The sequence below is a fragment of the Diplotaxodon limnothrissa genome, linkage group LG5 (genome assembly GCF_057381915.1).
Source record: "Diplotaxodon limnothrissa isolate DT_005_m linkage group LG5, D_limnothrissa_male_GT1.1, whole genome shotgun sequence".
NCBI lineage: Eukaryota > Metazoa > Chordata > Actinopteri > Cichliformes > Cichlidae > Diplotaxodon > Diplotaxodon limnothrissa.
In genome coordinates this window covers 5,884,083-5,896,437 of record NC_140600.1, presented here as the reverse complement: position 1 = coordinate 5,896,437, position 12,355 = coordinate 5,884,083, and the positions used below count along the sequence as shown (strand labels likewise).

Genomic DNA, 12,355 nt, shown 5'->3' with positions numbered 1-12,355 from the left:
GTTTTAAGTAGAGAGGGTGTTGTGGTTCCACAGAACTGGAGGCCAAGGTAAGGCCATCCAGAGTAAGTGTCTCATTGGAACCCATGTTTCTGAGATTAGGGCAGAATACAATCACTTCAGTTTTATTTGAATTTAGAAGCAGGAAATTAGAGGTCATTCAGGCTTTTAAGTCTTTAAGAATATTGATCTGTGAAACCAGCACCCTAATACAGGAAGTCTGAATCAACTCCTATGAGTTTTACCCAGTGCTTAGACGGAGCCGATGGGGACTCGCTCATGATTCTCTGGGTTGGTGACAGATTCCTGCAGCTACACACAGACACTAATCTGCCCAGGTCGAAGCTGGATCATGTCTACACACACAAAATCTAGAGATTAGAATAATTTTTATTACTCAAACTGCATTTCTTATTCAACATATTAATTAGATTTATATCTTTGATTAAGAATAAAGATGATTTACTATAAGCACATATGGATAAACTCTGTTATAGCACTCTGTATCATTTTAAATATAAAAGGCTGAATGTTAAATCTTCAGATTTAATGAGCAGTAAGCCTGGGGGACTTCAAGATTTCAAGATGACACAATAAATTGGTCCGTTTCATCTGGCTTCATGTAAAGCTCTTAAACTGTTAGATCCTAGAAAATCTCCAGGGCCAGACTTACTAGATCCTTACTTCTTGAAACTGGCAGCTGATTTTGTAGCAGAGCCTCTCACAACACTTTTCAACCTCACACTGGACATGAATAAAATTCCCTCAGTATGGAAATCAGCTTTTGTTGTTCCTCTATTAAAAGGGGGCGACCCAGCAGTGTTAACTAATTACAGACCAATATCTAATCTATCTGTGCTGGCCAAAGTTCTTGAAGCTCTTGTGTGTGAGCAGTTAAAGGAGTTTTTGCACATCAATGCCATTTTATCTGAATATCAATCAGGCTTTAGGAAGAATCACAGTACTATCACAGCTGCAATTAGAGTGGTAAATGATATTACTATTGCACTTGATAAAAAACAACACTGTGCATCCCTTTTTATTGATTTGTCAAAAGCATTTGACACTGTTGATCATTGTATTTTAAAACTTAGACTCTTCCAGTCAGGACTCTCTGAGAGAGCAGTGGCATGGTTCTCAAACTACCTCAGTAACAGGACTCAGTGCATTAAATCTGACGGTCTATGTTCTGACTTTGTTACAGTGCACAGCGGAGTGCTACAGGGTTCTGTATTAGGTCCCCTTCTATTTATCATTTACGTAAACAATCTTAGTCTACATGTGCCAGATGCAAACTTGCACTTCTATGCTGATGATACAGTTATTTACAGCTGTGGTTCAACTCTTGTCCAAGCCATCGACTCCTTGCAGAAAGCCTTTTCTGCTGTCCAGCACTCATTACATCAGCTTAAACTTGTTCTCAACGCAGACAAAACAAAGCTCATGTTGTTTTCTAAATCAAGGAGACGAGCCCAAACAATCCCATCAGTAACCACTCTTGAAGGTAATAAAATAGAGTTGGTTCACACCTATAAATATCTGGGAATCTTAATTGATGACTCGCTTACCTTCAAACCACGTGTAGAGAATCTTGTGAAAAACCTGAAGTTAAAACTGAGATTTTATTTTCAAAATAAGTTGTGTTTCTCTTTTAATACAAAGAAGCGGCTTGTTGCTGCAACATTCTTGCCTGTGCTGGATTATGGTGATATTCTATATATGAATGCTTCTGCTCAATGTCTTCGAATGGTTGATTCTGTGTATCATGCTTGTCTGAGGTTCATCACTAACTGTAAATTTCAGACTCACCACTGTGAGTTATACTCTCAGGTAGGATGGCCTGCTTTGGTAAGTCGGAGGAACTCTCATTTATACAGTTTTATATATAAGGCGATACTTGGGTTGCTGCCTTCTTATATATGTTCCCTGCTTGTAATGAAACATGCTGGTCGGTATTCTCTTCGTCCGCATGGTTACTTGTTGCTTTCTGTTCCATTTGCCCGAACTGAACTTGGTAAAAGAGCTTTTGTCCATTTAGCACCCTCGGCCTGGAACGAACTGCAGAACGACTGGAAAATGACTGAATTCATTTCATTAAGTGATTTTAAATCTAAACTACGAATCCTTGAGGCCAAGTCCATAACATGCAACTGTTTCAATTAGATTGATTGTCATTTTAACTGACTTTTTATTTTATTTGAATTTTATTGAATTTTATTTTTATTTTATTTGTATTCTTTCACTTATTGTTGCATGTGTGTTGTTGCTGCCTGTGTTTGAGTAATTTCTGTAACTGTGAGACATCTGCTGCTGCCTATCTTGGCCAGGTCTCCCTTGAAAAAGAGGTTTTTAATCTCAATGGGATCTTCCTGGTTAAATAAAGGTTAATAAATAAATAAATAAATAAATAATTAACCTGGATATCATCTGCACAGCAATGAAAATGTATACCATGCCTTCAAATGATACTGACTAATGGAAACATGTATAATGTAAGTAGAATTGGTTCAGGCACAGAACCCTGTGGAACGCCATAATTAATCTCTACTTTTAAGATTCCCTTTTGTCAAAGCTTATAATTGGGATTGGGTCAGGTGACCCTGAACCCTTCCTTAGTTACGCGAGGGAGTTTTCTTCCTGTTAAAATGGACTTTTTCCTTCCCATTTTTGCCAAGTGCTTGCTCATAGGAGTAGTGTTACTGATATGGTGACATTACATGTAAAACACCTTGAGGTGACTGATTTTCTGAAGTGGTGCTATATAAATAAAACTGAACTGAATCGAATTTTAGCTGCTAAATGTTTCATTGTGTTTTCCACCTGGTTGTACAGTTTAATGCCCGGTAAGCAGCACATAGTGAGAATGATCTCACACAACAAACTTAACATACCATGTTAATATTTACATTTTCAGCCACTATCAAAACCTTCCACTTTGGGATTGCTGTGACTGACAGATGTGAGAGACAATCTGATAGAGAAGTTTGCATTTTGTGGCCAATCTGTGCATCTCTCTCAAACTCTTGTTTTCAAGGCCATAGCTCATCCAGACTGTTGCTGCTGTGGGATTCCCAACAAAATGAGCCTTCGTGATGCAAACACCATTGAGAATAATGCACACTGACAGAATGTGAATGTACCAGATTATAAAGGAAATTACTCATTACGGACATTTGCTGTGGATAGCTTTAGAGCTTATGCACCACACTGGTGTTGTATTGCAGCAGTTTATTACATCTGTGTCTGTTTGATGTAGACCTGCAAAGATGGCAGTGAATTACACTTTTAGGTCAAATTTGGAACATTGAATTTGGATTTAAAGATGCCTGCTGTCTCATACTCAGAGGAAAACAGCAGAAGTTAATTCTCATGAAGCAGCTGGGGATAAACCCAGAGAATGTCTAGCTTTGCCTCCGAGGAAGGCAGAGCAGCACAGTACTGTATGGGGCTTTTGTTTTCAATTTTTGTCAAACCGCAGCTCTGACTCAGTGTAAGGATAGGCCTTTGAACTCAGCAGTTTCTGCTTTGCAGATGAGACCCTGTAAAGCTGAGTGGGAAGAAAGGCCAAGAAGAAATGAGGATGATATTGGTATCACTGTGGTCATGTTAAAACCTCACATGATGTTTGTTGGGAAATTCAACAACCCATACATTGACCACAATAATGTCTTAGGTTGTCTTAGACTGTTGGTCATGGCCTTTGATCGCATAACCTTGAAGAGATGCAGCAATTCATCTATAATGCGCCAACTTTACTGGCAATTTCCACAAGACGCACAAACGGAATGAGTCATGTAAATCCACACCTGTTTCTTGAGCTGAAATTGAAAAGTGGCTTGTCTGCCAAAAAAATGGTTTGAAATGGTTGACAGGTGTGATCTTTGGCTGCGGTGTCTTCCTCCCACAGGAAGCTGAAAATTAAAATGTAGAGAATGAAATGCTGACATTTTTTGAACACGTGGAGCTTTTTCCTTTTTCTCGGGTTTTACTGAAGTATTTTATCACAGAGTTGGTTCCAAAACTGGTGTTATTATCAGTTATCCATCAATGCATGCTAGTCTGACTTACTGAACTAAACGTCTGTCTGGCATAGGCATACTAGGATGAGAGGGGGGTTGTTTTAGTAGAATATAGCCCAACTTTTCCCATAAAAAATGTATTTAAAAAGTTGCCCAGACTTGACAAACTACTCCCAGTAAAACGCTGCTGATGTTCCCAATATCGTCTGTGGTAGGGCTTAAGAGAAGTCTGCAGGCAGGGGCTAGTTTCCTCTTGCATGTTCTGGCTATAAAGGTACTTTTAGTGGAAAACATAAATGTCATACATGATGAACAATTAAGAAGATTCTAGGCTTTGCTAAACATTCAGGGCTTAATGTGATTCTGAAATCACTATATTGTATTGGATTAAGCACTTCAGTGGTGCCTGGTCAGTGAAGGCCACTGTTCATTTAAGCTACTTAAACATTCTAGGCAGTAAATCAAATATTTATTATAGCGTTATTAAGAGAAATGTACTGTGCACTTGGTAAGCATGGCAGCTTTTATTAAATATTTATTCTATTATTCACATTCTTTATATTGCCCCACATTCACCTTTAACTCTGGACTCTAGCACTGCGCATCAGAAAGAAAGTAGACTGATCTTACGGGAGAGAAGTGCAAGTGTAACAAAAGAGAGAAATTTCAATGTTTAACCTTGAAAAACTAAGATTGTCAATAATAAACATAATGGTTCCATATATTGGTATAAATGCACAATATGTGGTAATATTATGTGAAATATTAGAGTTTCATCAAAGCAACTAGCATGTTGCCTTTATGCAGAGCGTAGTGTTAGCGGGCGGTGCATGGAACGGGGTTACGGCATCAATAGATTCATCTGCCTCTTTCTGAAATGAAGGCAAAGATCGCCAGTAACCAGTAACTAGTTTACTTAATGACAGGATTTAGCACCTTTCACTACTTTGTTTTTGTTTTACAATCGCACAACTTTCCCATTTTAGTTTATCAAACAGGTAGCTGAAAAATGTTCAGTAGCCTGATTCAACACCAGCTGCTGAGTATCAAAGGGTGCAAACAGTGGTGTTTGGTTGATAAACAAACAGGAGCATTTAGCAGCTGAAACACCATACATAGTTCTCTGAGGTTGGTGGAGACCAACATGGAGCTTCAAACTGAGTAAATATTAGGACTTATAATTGGACAGAAACACAGCCATAAATTCCTAAATTCAACTAGTGATACTTTTAGAAGATGATGTTATGTTTATGTTTTATGTACAGGTAACAAGTTTTTTCTAAATCGTTCAGTTGCAACTATTAAGAAACCCGAGCATTTGAGCTGGATTTGTGTGAAGTTCTTCTTTACGACAATCAACAATGATTAAAGACGCGATGAGAAAGTGAGTTCTGCTGATTTGAATGTTATTTGGTTTGCTACTACCCTTTCACATAATATAAATTAATGCACCTTTAAGCCATATCCAGTGCATGCACTTACAGTATGTACAATATTTTTAGAATTAAAAAAATATATACTGAAAATAAGTTAGACTACTTATGTTGATGTGATTTCTTTTAGTGGCAAAATACAAATAGTGTTTGGTGTCAAGGCTCTGGGCTCATCACTTGCAGGAAAAAAGCACTATGCTGCTAAAAAAAAAAATAGATATTTGCAAAATTCTGCCTAAATATGTATTTTACCTGGTTAATGTGTGTGGCGGGACGTGGTCTGCAGTGCCGCTGCAGGGGAGTCGGACGCACCTGAGCGGGCAATCACGCCTCGCTGCCTTAAAGTCTCTGCTGTTGTGTTGATATGTGTCGGACTCGGGCTGTGAGCTGAAAAGCTACAGCCGGCTGTATGCGTACAGCAACCCTGTGTGAAAAGTGGTCAATAAAGAGATGTTCAAAAGCATGTTCATGGAAACATCGTCGGGTCTGTCGTGGTATGTTTACAATGGGACTTCTGCTCCTGAACCTCTGCGCACAGCGTCTGCAAATCGGGGCTGTACGAAGTGACTTTACGCAGGACTGTAAGCTGTCGTCTGTGAGGCGTGACCGGTGTTTGTTTTTAACATCATTCACGGTGGAGCTGCTGACATAATGTGGATCCGAAGATCCATAACTGCCCTACCTGGGGTTGAAAGTCTCGATAAATGCACGGCGTTTCGGCGGGTACACCGGCTTCCGGGAGTGTGACGCTTATTTTGAGCGATGAAAAATAATAAAATATAATCTTAGTTTTATATTTCAATATCACAATAATCTTCCAATTTAGAACTACAAGTTAAAAAAAGAACTAAACACAAATAAAATACACTTCAGCTAAATACTTCCAATTTATTTTCCCAAACCACCCGCAGGTTGCCGACCCCTGTCCTAGACCATCCAAACTCCTGACACATTATAAGCAGCAGACACTCATGACATCACGCGATCGCTGGTTGTTGTCATTTGTTTTCAGGTGGTGCAGATGGGTTCACTTGTGTCTCAGTGGGTGGGTGGTAAGGTCTGTGTTTGGCCAGACAAAGTAATGATGGGTGAGCTGTGTGAGCCTGGGCTAATCTGTCCAGACAAACCCCATGGGATCTCCTTAGGTGGACGGATGTCTCTTATTTTCAGTCCATCTGCTACATGACCAGCACTGCCATCTCAGCAGCTGCTCTGACTATTTCAACAAAAGGTACTGACAGAAGTGTGGTTTCAAGCTATAAATATATGTGCTTACCTTCTAATTAGAAGGCTACTCTTAACTGTTAAGTTCCATCTGACCCTGCATCTGAAAATCATATTTGGCTTTTGGCAGGAACTCTTGGAACATATTTTTGATAACAGTGAGACATTATGCTGCTTTCCACTTGCCCCAATGAATGTCTGTATACAAACTCAGGTTTGGATAATGTTTTTTGCATGTCTATACGCTGTATATCATACATAATCCAGAAATATTACATGAAAAAATATTCTTAAAATTCTTAAATGAGGCAGGGAACATCTATCCATCAGTCCATCATCCATCTTCTTCCTCACATCCAACCTCCTTCAGCTTATCCAAGGAAACACATAGAGATTCCCAGGCCTGCTGAAAGATATAATCTGGCCCACTGTTATGAGCCCTTTAGTCCCTGTACAACTGCTGTGAAGTGTTGTTCTGAATTACTGTCGCCAATCCTTTTAACAGTGTGGACAGAATTTCTAGGCATAGCCATGCAGTGGGAAGGCCTCCACCTTTGTGGCCTCAGGATTTCATCTCTACATTTTGCGGATGATGTAATTCAGCGGTCCCCAACATTTTTTGCGCCACGGACCGGCCTTTAAGGTGTCGCGGATAAATACAACAAAATAAAACTAGTACCGGTACCGAAAAAAAGAAGATTTATTCATAACACACGTGAAAAGACCCAGGAAAACCGAGTTAACGATAAAAACGATAACAAAATAACGCTGAAAACCGATAAAAACCCTGAAAACCATACATTTCACACCTGAGCCTCAACTCTCGTGGCCCGGTATCAAATGACTCACGGACCGGTACCGGTCCGAGGCCCGCTGATGTAATTCAGTTGGTGGCCTCCAGCTCTCACTGGACCAGTTCACTGCCGATTGTGGCTGGAATGAGAATATCACCACCACATCTGAGGCCATGATACTCAGCCAGGAAAGGGTGGAGTACCCAACTGAAGTGAAGAAGAAGTTTAAGAGTCTCGGGGTCTTGTTTATGAGTGAGGAGAAGGGAGCGAGACACTGACAGGATTGGGGCCACGGCTGCAGTGGTTCAGATGCTGTACTGGTCCATCGTGGTGAAGAAAGCTGAGTGTAAGAGTGTGAGTGTATGGAAATCTATGGGGAAATAACCTTTGGACTTCAATGATTTACAGACTTAAAAGCTATAAACAGCGTGTTCTTTCATTAATTATTGGCAAGATACACGCCTAAGAGCATTTTGTGTCCCAGAGTGTCTCAGTCAGAGCCAAAATGCTCAACTTGAAACTTCACAACAGGACTTGACTAATCAAAGGTTGATGTTACTGATGTCCTTCTTTGAATACCTTCCACATGTGCTTAAATACAGTGGGTGCAAATGTGGGCCAGGCTAGCCACAGGGCTTGTAATACACTGACAGAAACCCAGAATTGTCACATTTAAGAAAATCGCACCATTATTTTGATGTTTTTGTAACATTTTCGCTTAATGAAAAAAAAAAGATTCTTTTTGTTGTTTCCTTATTTACAAAGCATCGCAACAGCTGGTGGTTCCACATGTTTTAATTGGCTGATTTTTACACAGAATTCTCTTTGTGTCTCCGCCTAGAATCAAACATGGGATCGTTCACTTGTAAAGTGAATGTGTAATTTATTATGCTAGCAGCCACTGTTTCTGCTTCATAACTTATTTAAGCCATGAATTAATTATTTAGTTATTTCAGTAAATCAACTATTTTGTTTGTCAGTAGTAGAGTAAGAGCACGGCCATGGAAATACTGTCATGTAGCCTACACAGCAGTTTAAGTAGGTGCCCAATGAAGACAGAGATTTTTGAAAAAAACAAACAAACAAACAAAACAATAAACAGATTTAACAGATTTTAGAAGACATTTGTGCATTTGACAGTAAAATCTCACAGATTTAACAATGACAATGTTTTGGGGGAAAAATGAGAAGCCATTTTTACTTTTAAGCATCCTACAAGTTAATGCTGTTTTCTAATGTCAATACTTATAAATTATGCACAGTAAGTTTTTGCTATAAAAGTTCTTTATCAAAAGATGTTGGACTGGGATGAAGCTGAATGCAGGCGAGTGAATTCAAATAGAATTTCAGAGTGAAGCTCGACTATTTTTCTGTGTTCTCGGGAATAGGGCTGGGTATCGTCACTGATTTCTAGAATCGATTCAATTCCGATTCACAAGGCCCCGAATCGATTCGATCCACGATTCGATTTAATTCGATTCGATTTAAATCTGGGAAATTTTGACAGTCAGAAATATTATAATTCAGATCAGTACATTTACATATTTTTGTATCAATAAAAAGGAAGCTGACACACGCAAGACTTTATCACAGGTGTGAGCATCACAGCAGAGGCCTTTGTGTCAAAGTAGCTGAGGATAAAACACAGAAAAACATGAAGGTGATTTTCCTGGCCTGGGATTTTATAAAAATATTCTGCAGTACATCAAAAACGAAAGAAAACCATTAATCAACATATGAACATCACCTCTGAAGTTACAGCGGTTTTATTACAGACACAGCGTTTTGCATTTTGAATAATTTTAAAAAGTTTAAATTTGTTCAGTATTGAACAGCAGAAATGAGGTTTTCTTTTCGGAAGAATGTAAAAGGGAAAAAACAGCGGCCGACAGCCTGTAAACAACAGTAGACTTGTGCGTAACAAGCAAGCGAATAATGAAGAAAGGGAAACTGTTCTTGAAGTACAGAGAGAGAGAGAGCTGCGCATCGCGGTGGAAGCAAAACAGTAAAAGTCAGAGTGAATTCATGACGATGTTTATGTGAAGCGTTTGGATCTTCTTTTGCTGCTGGTTCGGTCAATATTGTTTGGAGAGAGATCAAACTAACAGCTTTAGAATCGGCTCATAAAGGGCGTGCACACAAAGCGCAGACCCGCCGACAGATCAGAGTCAGCGAGCTGTCGGCTTTCAGCCCCGACTGTGAGAAAAGCGACATCTAACTGATTCTGATCCGCGGGTCCCGCTGTGTGTTTAAGTCTTTGTGCAGAATCCGTGTTCCTGCTCTCATTTACTGTCTTAACTGTTTGGTGGTTCTTGAAATTTTGTGAGATTTCACCTGAGATTCTGGCATTTTGGGCAAAATAAATTTATATTAAAAAATCGATTCAGGATTTTAATGAATCGATTTTACGTTATCCAAGCCAGAATCGATTTTAATCGATGAATCGATTATAAGAACCCACCCCTACTCGGGAACTATTTCTTTTCTTTTTTTTCTATACGAATGTACAAGCGTGCAGAATGGGATTAGCACAGTTTCAGACCAATTATGGTTTGAGGTGAATATGGTGGATATTACATGCATGCAGGAAATGGCTAAATCTTATCAAACTGCTATATTTGACTCTGTGGAGCCAATTCTCTGATGTAGCTGGTTTTAATTACGAGAAATAAGCTTCATGTTTCAGCACAAATCCAGACAGTGAAATGTAATTAGCTGTGTGTGTGTGTGTGTGTGTGTGTGTGTGTGTGTGTGTGTGTGTGTGTGTGTGTGTGTGTGTGTGTGACGCACTCATTTTTAATGCCTACATGCTTTTGTGCATAGAAAAGTATGAACGTTATTAAAATTCTTTTGTTTTTACTGCTGATTTTTGTAAATGTATTTTTGCTGTTGTTGACAAATTATATTCCTGTCTTCAAAGTTATAAAACAAAGCTTCATTTCACAGCGGCCTGAGTGTGAAGAATATGCAAATGTTGTGTGCTATAAATAAGCCAAAGAAGGTTTATTGAGTTGAAAAACAAAAGCTCTTTGTCAGTGGCTTTTCTTCAAAGGGCACTGAGTGAAGTTTGATGTGTGTGTGTGTGTGTGTGTGTGTGTGTGTGTGTGTGTGTGTGTGTGTGTGACGCACTCATTTTTAATGCCTACATGCTTTTGTGCATAGAAAAGTATGAACGTTATTAAAATTCTTTTGTTTTTACTGCTGATTTTTGTAAATGTAAATGTGAGACGGTTTTGGGGACTGACGTGGAGGCGATGGTGAGGCTGACGAGCTCTTGGCTCTCTACAGTGCCAGGCAGCAACAGCAGTTTGTCTCATGGTGTGTACATCCCCCAACTAAGCTTCGCACAGAGCAGCCAGGCTTGCTGTTACATGCTCACCGGAGGGAGGTGGTGGTAGAGGGGGGCATTGAAGTCTCTGTTGGGAGCTTGCGGTGTGGCAGAGATGGCCATTGATCAGTGGCTGCCAAATCGGGATCCTCTTGATGTGGACAATCTTTGCTTGCAATCAGCTGAATGGAAGCAACAAATTGAGCTTTTTTTTCTCCCTCTTTTGAGCATCGATAGTAATTTGTTGCTGTGAAGTTTAGAAATATGAAATGCATTCATTCAGTTGTGGGGATTTAATTGGTTCCTGGTTTCAAATGCATTCTATGCTCGTTTCCTTCAGTTGATGGCATTAAAATTATGACATTTTTTTTCCTCTGACTAAATGGATGGCAATTGAGACGGTTTTAAAGAGGAGCCATTACTGGGATTTTATTTTGGTATTCCCTCACTGAATGACTAAAATGGCCAGTTAAGGATTGCAACTGATTTAATTTACAGAGCCATCATGCCATCCTCAATGGGAATCAGCTCTGCGTGAGAGAACATCTCTGATCCTCACTCCCAAACACAGAGAACTACAAGCTCGTGGCCCTCACTTTTATCTGTTTATTTGATTTTATTAACTCCAGTCAGAGGCACTTTAATTAGAAAACCTCTGGTTTAAAAGTGGCAAATCATAGATGTGGCACAAATCCAAAAATGGACTCTCCAAAAGAGGGAGAAGCCAAGCAGAGAAGACGATTCTTCAGAACTTGGTTTAACTCTGTCTTGCCAAAACAACCATAGCCTCCCCAGAGAAAGTAGGATGACAGCATGCGGTGCTCAAAAACTCGGACATATTAGCTAGTATTAATGGAGACTTCTTAGATATGCACGTTACCCATGGCATATCCTCTAAATACCCCCAAACCATCACAGATGCTGGCTTCTAAAGCCAGATGCCTCAGGCCACTTTAATGAGCTCACAGAAGGTGGGAGTTTTTCTGGATTTGGTTCAGAAATATTTTTATCTTGGAAAGGTTTTAACATGTGTAGATCCACTGATCACTGACGAGGTGTTGCAACAAACATCAGAGGCATCAACCAGACATCCACAGTTTACAAAGTTTAATTTTCTCTATGGTTTTGTGTCACGTGTACAGAGATTTCTTTCAAATCTAGGTCTGTCGTTGATGGTATTTTGAAAAAAGTTCCAAAAATGTATTTTAAAGCATCTTTCTCTACGTGTCTATGCAGTTTATCACACAGTGGTCAGTCCTTTTACCTGTTTGTTTCTGAAAGGCACAGACTGATGAAACCTTTTGGAAATATTTTCATCAAAATGACACAAAAGAGTGAAATTGCTTTCAAATCTTTTCCTTAAAATACTTTATGGATTTTCTTGTACTACCTTCTCAAATAGTGTTTTTGTTAGTTTTTACTATAATAGCAGTCAGGGAAAAATATACTATTGGCAAAGAAAATCTCATCATCTTCTGGCACACTGCCCGGAGTCCTGTATATATTCACAACCCTACCAAAGGACTCTCATTCAGCTTTTAAAAACTGTGCCGTATAGCT

The 12,355-nt window shown here is 39.4% G+C and overlaps 1 protein-coding gene across 1 annotated transcript in view; it reads left to right on the top strand.

Moving 5' to 3' along the window:
• fbln2 (fibulin 2) overlaps nucleotides 1-12,355 on the top strand; it is a 72,363-nt gene that overhangs the window by 28,570 nt on the left and 31,438 nt on the right. The window lies entirely within an intron of this gene.